The following is a 13903-nucleotide window of genomic DNA, read 5'->3' as shown; positions in this document are numbered from 1 at the left end:
ATATATATGCATAATATGCATATTTTTTAATGCTTACCCTTTGACCCGTTATGCTTGCTAAATTAAATTTTTTATATAGTAAATTTAATTAGTTGGTCTCCGCCTGAATTAATTATCGAAGTCTAAATAATGCTCTACTGTATATTTCCCAACCAATTGTTTAATAAAATTTACCCTGTGCCTGAATCCAATATATTAGGGTAGCCCCACTAGATAAATAAAGTATTTCTCTCTGTATAGAAATTATTCAATGCTGTTCCACCAATATAAATATTTCAACATAAACCAATTACTGAACAGTGTTTATATTTATATCATAAATTTAAAACAAGGAGTAGTGATGGAAACGCAAATTATAATTAAAACTTATCTATTATTTGTGCCAACGTTTTGGCTTAAACTACAAATCTTCATAAAGGCTCAGTCATAAACAAGATAACGAACATGTTATGTCAAAAAAAATAAACACTATACACAAGAAGTGTTATAAGAACCCTAGATCCATAAGAGTATAAGAATTATTATAATTTATAATTACTATGACAATGAAGAATCTTGAAATATATTGTTTCAGGCCACATTTTTTCTATTACCTCAATTTGATAAATTCCAAACTCACTTTAATAACCTTTATTATTTCCATTCATTTCACCCTTACAACTTTAAACCATGCATCATTAAATTTCTGCAAATATATTTCAATATTATAAATCTCTTTAAGTAAGTTATTGTCAGCAGAGGTTATTCCTACCTACTGCAGTGGCAACCTCTTTGGATTAGAGATAACAGTGTTTGTTATCTCTTACCTAATATGTGCAGCTTTTTTTTTTTTTATTTCCTTCACCTATCTTCAGTCTGTTCTACATATCGCCAGTTTATTTCACCTCTATTTCATCATCTCTATCTATAATCTTGACTAATAGTCACTTTTAATCGCTTGTTATTTATTAATATTCTTTTCTTAACCAGAGCTCTGTAGGTTAATTTTATTTGTAAAAAATCTGTAAACAACCAGTATGTTTTAAGTTTAATTCATTTTCTCATTAAATTATTCTTTTATCGTTTTAGTATATATTTATCTATCAAAGAAGTTTTCTTATGTTTTTTTTTTTCTGTTTTAAAGTATTTTATAATGGATCATTTTCTTTGTAGTTTCTATCTTTTATTATTTTGTCTGTGGCCCCTACTTATTAGAAAACTTTCAAATGAACATTAATTAGACTATCATGTTAAATGTAAAAAACGGGTACTTATTTAATAGCTATGCTGAAAGATTGTAACCTACACTGTAACTTCCCTTGTATATTTAGGTGTATGGTTATATGTTTTTTTTTAATTTTAGAGATTTTTCTATGAATCATTAGGATTTAGGAATTACCCACTAAGGAAGATGCTATAATATAAAATACTTTTTAAATTATAGTGTGATGTATTATTTCACACAAGAAAGTATAAAAAGATCTCCATGGTATATGTATTTATTTGAATCGAAACGAAACAGTGATGGAATAGAAGAAAAGGGGGCTGTAAAAAAAAAAAATTGTTTGATAAGAATAAGTTTACAGCAGCTTCAAGTTTTAGTTGTAATTGTACATATTAATAAAGATGAAGTCCGATTCGTCAATATTAGGTAATTTAGGCCGATGAAGTAATGTTGTAGTTTCCTTGTCATACGTGTATTAATTGTTCATTTCTCCATCATTTATATTTTATGTTTAATTATTTTATTATTTATTTATTTTTGTATTAATATTTTTTATCCATCGCTTTTTCTTTTTAAGGAGTAAGTTTTGTTATTTAAGTATTATGTTCCTACTATTTAAAAACTATAAATATGTAAAAAGAAAATTTAAATCACATCAATGAAGTGGTGTAAGTGCTGATAAGTGCCGACATTTTCTTGCTATGGTGTGTTTTTTTTCCTTGTTTCTTCATATTCCTATATTTTTTTCTTATTTTACATAGTCCTGGTTAAGACTTCAAATTTAGGCCAAAATTTTGGATCAAATATTAAGTAAGTTTTAATTATAATTTGTGTTCTCTTCACCGATCCTAATCGTTGATCAACTTCTAATTATTATCTGGTTGAGTAAGATAATTAATTAATTGGTAATAAGAAAGAAAGATTTATTCTTATTATTTATTTCAATCAGCCCTAATCAGGAACAATTAATAGATTCTGTTTATAGTCCAGTAAAAATAGCTTAAAATTTAGCTGTACTTGGAAGTAAGTGTAAAATTACTTTTTGTCAACGGAGTCCTCTGTAAAAATCTTTGAAAAATATGGTGGTAAAAATTTAACCACCCCTGAGGGTCCGTAGCTATTACAATTTTTTTTAAATATCCGCCGCATATTCTTAGGTTTGTTACCAATAACTCTAAAAGTATTACAAGCAGCTAAAACACTTTGTACTAATTATAGTGCATTTAGCAATATTTAATTTGAGTTCTATATGTCCAATTATTACCGAGATGAAGTTTTTTCTAAACCAATATTTTTTTTATTTTTAAATAATAAAAAATTATTATGTGATTTTATTTCGACAAATATCATTTAAACTGCAACTAAAACGGAGATGTTTATTGTAAACTACTTTATTGTGAATATAAAGAACTATATCTATTGTGTGTACATTGTAGAAATCATTACCTCCAATATTATCCTAGATACATATTTTTACCAAACAACGAGAAATCGACACCATGTGAATTTTAGGCAAAATCATGGAAAATACTACTCCCACGGAGTTGTTCATTATGAACTACTTCATATTGTATCTAACGAGTTTTAAATTGACCACTAATTTAACGTAATTATTGAACGCAACCTGTACGTTCAATAATTACCTAGATACATTTTTTTAACATAAAAATTTCTACCTAACAATGAGAGATCAACACTATGTGAATATGTTTAGAAAAATATCATGGAAACTGCTACTCTTACGGAGTTATTTATTATGAACTACTTTATATTGTATTTAAAGATATTTAAATTGAGCACTAATAGAAATCTTTACCTCCAATATTTTCCTAGATAAATTTTTTTAAACTTCAATATTTTTACCAAACAACCAGAAATTATACTATGTAGATGTATTTTAGCAGATATATCGATACTACGGTGATGTTCATTATTACTTACGCTGTATTTAACGAGCTTAAAATGCCGTAATAGATATCTCAAAATCAAATAATTCTTGAGATATCGAGCTTTTCAAGATATGACTCACTTCCAATTTAGGTTGCTTAATGCCAAAATCTAGTTAAGTTATTAATAAGCTACGCAGCAGGAATAAAAATATATAAGAATTATTATATTTAATCTCATTATGAAATAATTTATTGACGACCGATATGTTTGGGAAAAGATACTGGTGTTTGAAAAACTATATCTCCTAAAATAATTAATGTAAAGAATTTTATCGGGGTTCAATTTGAAGCTCATTGAATATAGAGTTTATGATAATTATTTTCCTAGGATTACTAGTTTTCATAATATTGGCCAAAATATATTCACGAATTGCTGTTCCTCGTTATTCGGAAAAAAATAATGGTGTTTGAAAAATATCTCGGAAAATGTTGAACGCAACAAGTTCTATTTGAGCTCAAAATTAAGAAATTTACTCTACTTTAAAAGAAGGAACTACTTTTTATCGTGTGCTCTGTAGTTGTTAGCCTATTAAGCATTGAATCAAATACGAGTGAATTTTTTTTTTTTTTATGAATGAAATAAGCCGACATGATAAGGCATAATTCTACAACTACATTTCAAAAACATTTACTAGTCCTGTTGTAGAGTCTAGGAGGACATTTAATTTAATTTATAACAGAAAATGCGTGTTAGCTCTTGAAAAATTACTTTCTCCTCCAAAAAAAAAATGTTTTTGACGGGAGTGTACAGAAATATAATAGCAAAAGCAGAAACTTTTAACAGGTAAAAATTTCACTTCTTGATACATAATAGTCAATAATAAAGAAAAAACGTTAAATCTTTTTATTGTGAATGGGTTTCTAGATATAAACAAAAATGCATTTCACTATGTGGGCTCTGGATACCTTATTTTGGTAACATTATGTTTACCTTAGAAGTTAAAGATGACATAACCTCCTTACACATCTTGTTATATACCAAATTTTCACAATTTAGTTCTTTAAATTTTACTTACTTACATAGTTTGGGGTTGTCTGTAATTCATTAGTTATAACGTTAAAAATTTACGGGGGGCATTTTGAAATATCAGGAATATTAGACGTACGCACCCTCAGGTAGTGGTAAACTTTTTACTATTGTCTTTTGCAAATATTTCTGCATTAGAATCCACTGAAAGAAATTAGTTTACAGTTACTTTCAGGCTAACTTGCAATTTTACTAGAATATATATTTTTTTAAAATTATTTATTTATTGTAATTTACAACTGTACAAAATAATACAATAGGTAAATATGTAGTATGTTTCATATACACTTGAAAATCTTGGGAAGGAACCACCCATTGGTGGTACTTCAAACATTAATTTAAACTATAAGGTCTCGTGGCCATCTTTTTTCAGACGCCTCGGAGGATTATCAGGGATTGTTAAGGATGAAAGATTAAGAATTAATGGGTTAGGATGGTTAAGGAGTTTGGAATGAAAAGACGCACATCTGGTTTGGGTCAAATCTGCAACGAATGGGATGTTAAGGTCTTTATGAATGAGTTTATTTGTGACGTAATAAGGAGCATCAAGGATTTTACGTAGGATTTTGGATTGTCACGATTGGATGCGGGAAGAATTTCATGGTTTGGTGGAGCCCCAGAGCTCAATTCCATATGTCCAAATTGGTCTGATTATTGTAGTGTATACTAATTTTTGTAGTGAATGGGAAGTTTAGAGCGTTTGTCAAGTAAGTGTTGTAGCAATCGGAATCTACGAGCAGTTTCTTGTCGTTTCAGTCTTGTGTGTGGATTCCAAGTAAGCCCCTATTCAAGATGGAGTCCTAAGTATCGAATCTGTTCAACAGGCTCTAGAATATTAAAAATTATATCCCAAAGATGACTTGATAAATTATTGTTATAGGACCACATAAAATATTTTAATCATTTAGTCATTAAGGTCAGTTATTTCACACCAATTTTCTATATCTTTACTGAAAACTATGCCTTATCACTAGACGAAATTGATGAGTCTGTCAAGTATAGTTATGGAAAAAAAAAAAGGGCGGTTGTTTCAAAACGTTTAAAAAAAATTCATCATTCGGAGCTCTATAACGTTAAAAGTACCAGCAACACTAAAAAATCTAATAAAACATCACTAAAGTAGAGTAAATTCATTAAAATGTGAGCCCTAATAGACCTGTTTACGTTCAGTAGTTCCCGAGATTCAGTTTTTTAAAATAACATTGCATAAAAATGTACTTAAAAAGCAGTACTAAATGAATTTATTGAGAATCTCATAATCTCAGGAACCATTAGACATACAGATGTAAGCACTCAAATCAAAGCTAGTTTAATGTGCTATAAAGTTATTTTTGACGTTTATCTTCTTAATACTAGTAGTTTTCAAGATATTTGCTAAAATAAATTGGATTCTAGCTATTCGGACAAAATTTCATATGCAAAATTTATATATTCATATGCAAATACCATAATACGAGTATATACTATCCCATCGAAGATAAACCTTATAAACTACTTTATAGTATAATAAACTGTCTTTAATTTGATTGCTGGAAGATAATAGTTCCTGAGATATAGTTTTTCATAATTAAATAAAATGTGTCTGAACAACTAGAAATCAACATTTTGTGAAATTATTTTGGAAAATATAAATAAAAACCTCTTCTTCAAAATTCATGTTTATATGCAAATATTATATAAACGTCATAAACTACTTAATAGCACATTAAAATAGCTTTAATTTGAGTGTTAATGGACATATGTACGTCTCATAATTCTTGAAATAAAGATTTCTCACAATAAATTAACTAGACTTTATTTTTCAGTAAATAATTCACGAAATTTTGCTTTACTTTTTGAAGGACTGTATCTCGTGAACTATTATAGCTCTACTAGAGCTCATATTTTAGAAAATGTACTGTACTTCAAATGATTTTCTATTAGGTTTTCTAGTTTGGTAGGTATTCAAGTTTAAAACATCCACCAAGTATTCCCCCTAACTGTACTCTGCAGACTTATCGATTTCAATTTCTAATTATACGTAGTGTTCATTAAATCAATAATACAAAATGGGTGAAATAACTGACTTTTTTTCCCACAGGGCTCTAGTTCTAATTATTTACATTAAAAAACTATATAAATCAGTAAATAAAAATATATTTGATTTATGCTTACTTTCCAAGATGTGTTGTACTAGTTAGGCATCGTAGGGCGTATTACAAGGCTGCTTTGTAAACTCACCTAAAAATAAAAGTGGTTTTAAAAATTTTAAAAAAAAACTATAATGACTATATAAAAAAATCATATAGCTAAAAACTATAAGTAAACAAACCTTACATATTTTTTAAAATAGTAACTTATATAGTAATATTTTTTTTATTTTAATTTCTTTATTGATATCAGCAACTGTACATGATACAGACACGTGGAGAATCTACCCATTGATGGAACTCGAACAACATTTCTAGAGATCTCGAGGCCATGTTCTTTTTAGACGCCTAGGAGGTTATCAGGTAATGTATAAGAAGCCAGATTAGACAAGTAAGTTTGGGTTGGAAAGTTTATCATGGAAGGATTGCTATCTGGTTCTGGCCAAATCGGCGACATTATAATAAATAACATTTTTTTAATTCAAATATTTAATTCTGAATAAACAAATAATAATAGTAATACGTAAATTATTATTATTGAACAAATAAATAAATTGATACCTGGGAAGGCCAAAATAATCCTTTGAGGTGTATTACTGAAAAATCATCCTTTGACAAAGTGTTTATAGGAATAAATAAATTTTGAAATGCAAGTTTCATTGTAAGTTCGAACTTTTGTTCCGTTAGAAATAGAACCGTATATTATAGCAAATTATGGAAGTATCTCTTGATCCCGGTGTGATTCATCGCCTCAAATATGTCAAGTTCTTTGACTTTCAAATGGAAATTATGGTATTTGACATTTTTAGTTTCTTATCAATCATTTCTTATTCACTTCTGTATAATATTTGCAAGGCAAACACTAAGGAACACATATTTGTTCTAACTTATCTAATCTTGATAGGCAATTCGAATAAAGCATATCAAATAAACGTGAACAACTCTTGACACACCACAGACCAAACTTAAAGACTAAAATCTATATTACTCAAAAACTGTTTCCTTGCGAAGCTTACAATACATATTTCGGATATTTCAAAACAAACGCGGGCTGGTAATCAGTGCTGGAAGTGATCGTTTTCAAAAATTACCCGTAACTTTCATGATTGTCGAGTGGCGTGTCAAACGAACGGAATTTAAAACGAAACTGAGGAATCATGAGTGAATTCAAGGCTAAGAAACATTTCCTCGAATCAAAAAAAAAAGGATTAAGATATTAAGATATAAATATTACTTAAGGTGTTATATGTTTGAGCTCACTAAACATCTTCCCAAGCAGATACATTATCTGAGTTTCTGATGTAGTTGAATAATTTTAATATATATATTGAGGAAAATCTAAATTGAAGTATGAATTTTTTTTTTTAAATCAGTACCGACCACTAAGGATCATGCGAATATTATTGGTTAGGCTTCTTTAGAAGTCTGCCTTTCTTTTCTTTCTTCGGACTACTTAACCTTCCTTTTTCCTCTTCCAATATTGCATGATTTTTCAGTGTTTTCCTGTATGTGTCTCTATCTAGACAGTCGGTATCTGACATTTTAAGAATCTTTAATTCTTCTCTTATTTGCCTCGTGCATCGTCCCATGTTTTTGTAGCTAAACATTTTTTTAAAAATCTTTTTGTTCAATCTTTCCTCCTTCATCCTTTTCATGTGCCCATAGAACATCAGTCTTCTGATTCTTATCTCGGTTTCCAGGTCTTTGATTTTTCTGTAGATCTCTTCGTTAGATCTTCGCTTGTAACCTTCTTGTGTTTTCCTAGGCCCATAGATTTTTCTTAAGATCCTCCTTCCTATTCTTAGCAGCTTTTCCAAGTTGGGTAGGCATGTGGTCTCCACCCCATATAAAATCAATAGCCTTATCACATCGATATGCTCGTATTTATAAATGAGGTATAATAAAAAAATGTTGGTATCCATGCGCGTACCTAGCGAGGGGCAGGGAGGGACGCTAATTGTAATAATAAACAACTAACAAATAAAGCTCTGCTATAATTTTCTTAAAATTCACCTTTTTCTTAACATCGACAAAAAACGGCTTCATTAATTGTTATTAAACTCAGTCACTGTAAAAATTTGTGTTCTTCGATATCAACCAAGTTTGAAATAGTTTGAAACTTTGTTTATTTAAAATATATAACAATTCAAATTTTAATAGTAATAAACAATGTATAAATACAAAATATTAAAAAAATTGATGCATAACTATAGGATAAAAGTAGCTTTCTTACCATTTGTTAAGCTAGATTATTGGCCGGAAAATTTTACTCATTATTTGAACCTCGATAAAATACGAAGTTTTATATTAACAGAAAAATAAAAGTTTGTTATTAAAAAAATAACAAGTCTAAGAAACATTTTTCTTTTATTTAGAACTTAAATGCCTAATTTTTAAGTACTTTTGATTTATTTTATTTGAAATATTAAAAATCTCTTATTTTTGGTAATAATAAACAATGGATACACTTGAGAAAATTGAGAATTTTCATATTTCCATAATTTTTATGTCAATAGTCAGGTTTTACTTTCACTTTTCTATATGAAACGTATTTTCATCCTTAATAATAAAGAACTTAGTTATATCTAAGTAATGTGTAATTTACGGCGTCAGCTGAGGCCCGTAAAACTGTTTCAATGAGGACAAGACCTATCTGATATTGAAGAGTACCTAATTCTACGATTTACCGAGTTTAATCAAAATCGCTAAAGAAATTTTTGGGAAAATCGTAAAAAAATGCAAAATTGATTCTTCAAAGTGATTCTAGTCGGTCGATTTTACCAAAAAATTTGCAATCATATCCCATACATACATGCTCTAAGTATGCAATATCAGTTTCATATTTGAGTTAGAATGTTCATACAAGAGCATTTTGAAAGACCCAAACTCATATTTATTAATTATTTAAATGAAAATTTACTGTTTAATTCATTCTAGCTTCGTCTATATATTTTATGCTACTATTCTTTTATTATTATATATTATAGTTATATAAGTCTTATAAAAATTTAAAAAAATGAAACTGAAACTAAAACTGAAGAATTTATCGAATTCCTGCCAAATCCAATCCTTACACTCCAAAATCCTTAATGCTTCTTACTTCGTCACAAATCAAGTCATCCATCGGGACCTGAATGTCCCATATGTTGCCGATTTGGCCAGAACCAGATACCAATCCTTCCACAATAAACTTCCCAACCACCCAAACTTATTTGTTTCTAGCCTGGCTTCTCCTTCATTACGTAATAATCCTCCTTGGCGTCTGAAAAGATCATCCCTCTAGAAATGTTATTGGAGTTATATCAATACGTAGATTCTCCACATGTTTGTATCATGTCACTATATCACCTACAGCAAATTTACTTGTTGTATATATTTTTATATAGTTGTAAATAACAATAAATGCATTCTAAAAAAAAAAAATGGTATCTTAAGTTTTGATAGTAAAGAGAACTTAATTGCATGTTGATTTGCCGAGTTTAATCATAATCACTTGATCCGTTTTTGGGAAAATGCTAAACAAACTAAGATCGATTCAATAAGCTAGCACATCCGATTGGTCAATTTTAACGAAACATTTGCTGTCTGCCAGTCCCATATTGCTAGATATCCATATCCTATAAATCCTAGACATGTAACCGCCTTAATTATGTAATTTCAGTTTCGTACAAATTTTTGGTTAGGCTGCTAACGAACACCATTTTGCGAAACTTATACTCGGAGGACCTCAAAACATATTTCTATTTAGGACAGAGGGAGGATTAAGCGCTTATTATGATTTAATTTATATAATCTGTCAGAGAGAGAGGGACGGATTATGAGGAATTATGTAGGGGTTAGGAATTTACGGATCTTGTATAACAGCCCCGAGTGCGGGACTGCTGTACCCACCTTAAAGTTGGAATTCCAGTTTTGTACAACTTTTCTGAGCCAGGTTGTTTACATACACCCACAGGCCATTTGGGGATACTTGGTATATAGACTCAGGGGCCCTCAAAACGTGGAAATCCGAATTCTAAATTTACTTTTAGGCACAAAAAGCTTCTTCAAAGGAAACAACTTACAGTATAGAACATAATTAATTAATTCTACCACGAGTATGAAAATTATTGTGGCCACAAGGGGCTCTTTTGTAAGTAAGTGCTTTACATTGGCCTTTTGTTCGAAATTTAAAAACGTAATTAAATGCATTTCTTTTCTTGGCTTGAAACAAATCGTTTTGTAATATGAATTTTGCCTTACTCCTCACCCCACCCTTTAATCTACATTTAAGACCTACCTAATATTAATATGAAAACACTAATAGCCCGACTCTGCTTTAATGATACACATCCTTCTATGTGTAAAGTAAGAGGTGGACAAAGAGGAGGGCGGTGGGAAATAAATGAAAAAGAACAATGAATAATAAACAGTACGACAGCTGACAGAAAAAGCAGGACACTAAAAAGTGTGAATACCCTAGGCGCAATTTTTATCCTAAAAATAAATTACTATGGGAAGGAAACACGGGATGTGTTTGATACATAAAAACAGTTTATTGATGGATCATTTTTTCTGCTTCTATTTTTAGGACTGGAGTCATATGTTTTGAAGTAAAATACTTCGATATTTATAAATGTACTTATATTATTAATAATATTATATATAAAACATTATTACTCGATGCTGCGAAGCGTCTTATCAAAATTAAGCCTCAATAAGCCCCGCCCTTAGTCATATCAAGAGATACCCGTCCATCTGAAGCCAAAAGAACTAAACAATCCATACTTTTTTTTTTGACTCTGCTACCAGTTTGCCTACTATACTGGCATTCATTGTCGTGGAGAGGCGTCCTGATGGATTGCTTCGATATATATACTTATTTTAGTCTAATCCTCCTAATAATACTCCTTACTTTGTCACAAATCATGTCAAAAAAAATGCCATCCATCAGGACCTCAAAGTTCCATATGTTGTCTGTCGATTTGGGTAGAATCAGACTCTAATTCTTCTATTATTAACTTCCTAACCACCCAAACCCACTTTTTTCTTGCCTGGGTTCTGCTTCATTACCTAATAATCCTTCTGTTGTATAAATTATATAATTTTCCACATTAGAGGTCCCAGGACAGTGGTACGCCACCATTGATTGTAGCAGCATTGTCATATGATGCTAAAAAACAGCACTTTTTTTCCAAAAAAAAAAAAATCATAATTTAGAATTCATGCCGATCACGCCGCGTTTAAAGATTGGGGTTCTAATTTTCTTGTATCATTTCGCACCACCTTCCATCATAATTTTGCAATTTCTTTCAAGAATATTCAACGAATAAACTATCACATCAGCATTTGATCATGTTTTGAGATTTTTTGATCGTGTACATACTCGTAATTCACTTATCGGCTTTATTTTATTTTTATATCGTTATATTTTTTCCGTACCTTTCTTCGTTTGTGATTATGAAGGCAGATATAACCCGCGTGCTGTCAATTATACTAATAGGTAAAAAAGGTTGTTAAACAAAGGTACACGAAGGCTGGAACTCAACGCACACGAACATTTTAACATTTGATTATTTTAACCCCGCAACCATGTAATGTTTTACCAATTTGCAGCGTCATCAGTTTTAGGTCTAACTCAGTTTGTGGCATGATAGCCATTTAATCAAGAGCACTTTTAAGCTGATGGTTCGTTTAGCTAATTAAATCCCTTATCTCACCTCACCTTCGTGTTCGCTTCTATCATTCATATAACCTAAAAACCTTTTCGAAATCATTCAAATTTCTTTTAACCTTTTTGTGAAATTTATTTAGCCCTTGATTATTTTAAATAAATATTGGTCTTAACGATTAAATAAAGAATTACAGCAATTATTAAAAAAAAATATGGTATCCACTAGCTTACATCTTGCTAGGGATTATGAAAGCATTCTGGCTTTTAATTTACTATCACTTACCGTTATCGTTTTCTGACACTTCCACAAAGTCATATATATATATAGCATGAATGCATAAAGAGAACAATAAACATTTTTAATTGAATTTAACTTCATTTCATGGGACGTAAAAAAATAAGTACATACGGTACTTGAAAAAAGTAAATCACCAGAACTTACATAAACTATCACAATTCGTTTATTTTATGCCCCCTCGGAAAATAATTTAGGACTGGCTGTGTTGGTTTTTCTATTTCACAGAATCATTCGTTTCGATTACTAAAGGAAAATTCCTAGAGAATAGGGAAATATGTACTAATAAGATAAATATGAAAATAATCCAAAATATATTAAAATATGTAAAATAAAACAGGAAAAAAGACTAAAATATGTATTCCAAAAATTTGTAAAAAAAAAAAAAAATAAATAAAGAACGGTGAAATATTTAAAAATATGTAAAACAATATTGTTAAATATATCTGGAAATGTGTCGAAGATTTTTAAAAATCTATCAAAGCTATAATTGCAAATTAAATTATACATTTTTTACGATTGCAATATTACTTCTAAATGTATTTATATTTCAAATAAACATAAGTAAAAGCAAAAAAAGGACTAAATTCGCAACCCATTTAGTGTTGGGATTAATTATCTTGTTATATTATCATTATTATTTTTTTATGACCCCTTCTTTGTCTTTTCAGACATACGGGGGGAGAGGTTGTCTACAGGTTACTACCCTATTCTAACCATGATGGGGGGTTAGGTTTTCATTTCATGGGACCGCTACAGAAATAAGAGTCGACCCCCTCCCAGGCCTGATTCGAGCCGGAGCTGCTGCAGTCACAAGCCACTCATAACTGGGGCTTTAACCCGCTCGACAACGAATAGCTCACCATTGAATGTCCAGATTGAATTTTAACATTATATTTTTCTTATGTATTTTCATGTTTCCCATTATATTACTAATATATGTTCCTTCCCCCCAATTCATGATATGTTATTTTCAGTTTTTCATCGTTTATATAAAGCAATTTTTTGTTTTTCTTTCTTGATGTAAATTCTTACCTTTTCAATATTATATTTATCTTGATTTAGTATCATTTGTTATTTTTTCAATTTCTTGTCATATTGTTTTGTTTTTTTCATTTTTCTTATAGTTGTTATCATTTCGTTTTTGTTTTTAGCCCTGTAATTTGGTCCGAAACGTCGGCACAAATAAAATAAATTTTTCTTATTGGTGTTTTTATTACTGACTGCATTCCCGATCTAACGTTAATACCTTGGCAAAATAAATTTCAACTTCCCTTTTCCTACTATAGAAGGTCGGTAACCTATGAGGAAACCCACCCTACTTTGTATACACGAGGGCGTTAAACCTCCTATATACCTTTATTAACTAATAAACGCTTAAGAAACTTAATTAGGAGCTTGATTACCTTACAATATATTAACTTCTTCTCTTGTGGTGTAAACATCGCGTATAACAATACATCGTATCTTTTAATAGTTATAATTTGAACTCCAATCTTGCGTGTTATTTGATAATCGCAGAACAGTCTGCGTATATTTCTTTCATTTTTCTGAGATGAAATGGCTCTAAAGAGCCTGTTATCACATAGTAAAATGTTATCTTTTTCGAAGGTCTTCATTACTTATTTTGAAACTTAACGGAGATC

General features: G+C 29.9%; 1 protein-coding gene across 1 annotated transcript in view; it reads right to left on the bottom strand.

The window, feature by feature from the left end:
* Window positions 1-13903, bottom strand: part of PMCA (plasma membrane calcium-transporting ATPase 3) — a 728428-nt gene that overhangs the window by 502409 nt on the left and 212116 nt on the right. The window contains exon 3 of the mRNA XM_067047708.1: window positions 6335-6400. The gene's annotated coding sequence lies outside the window, so the exon portion shown is untranslated. The remainder of the gene's footprint in view (window positions 1-6334; window positions 6401-13903) is intronic.

The sequence above is a fragment of the Halyomorpha halys genome, unplaced genomic scaffold (genome assembly GCF_000696795.3).
Source record: "Halyomorpha halys isolate HHAL.00 unplaced genomic scaffold, Hhal_1.1 Scaffold389.1, whole genome shotgun sequence".
NCBI lineage: Eukaryota > Metazoa > Arthropoda > Insecta > Hemiptera > Pentatomidae > Halyomorpha > Halyomorpha halys.
This window is presented reverse-complemented; position numbering and strand designations above follow the sequence as displayed.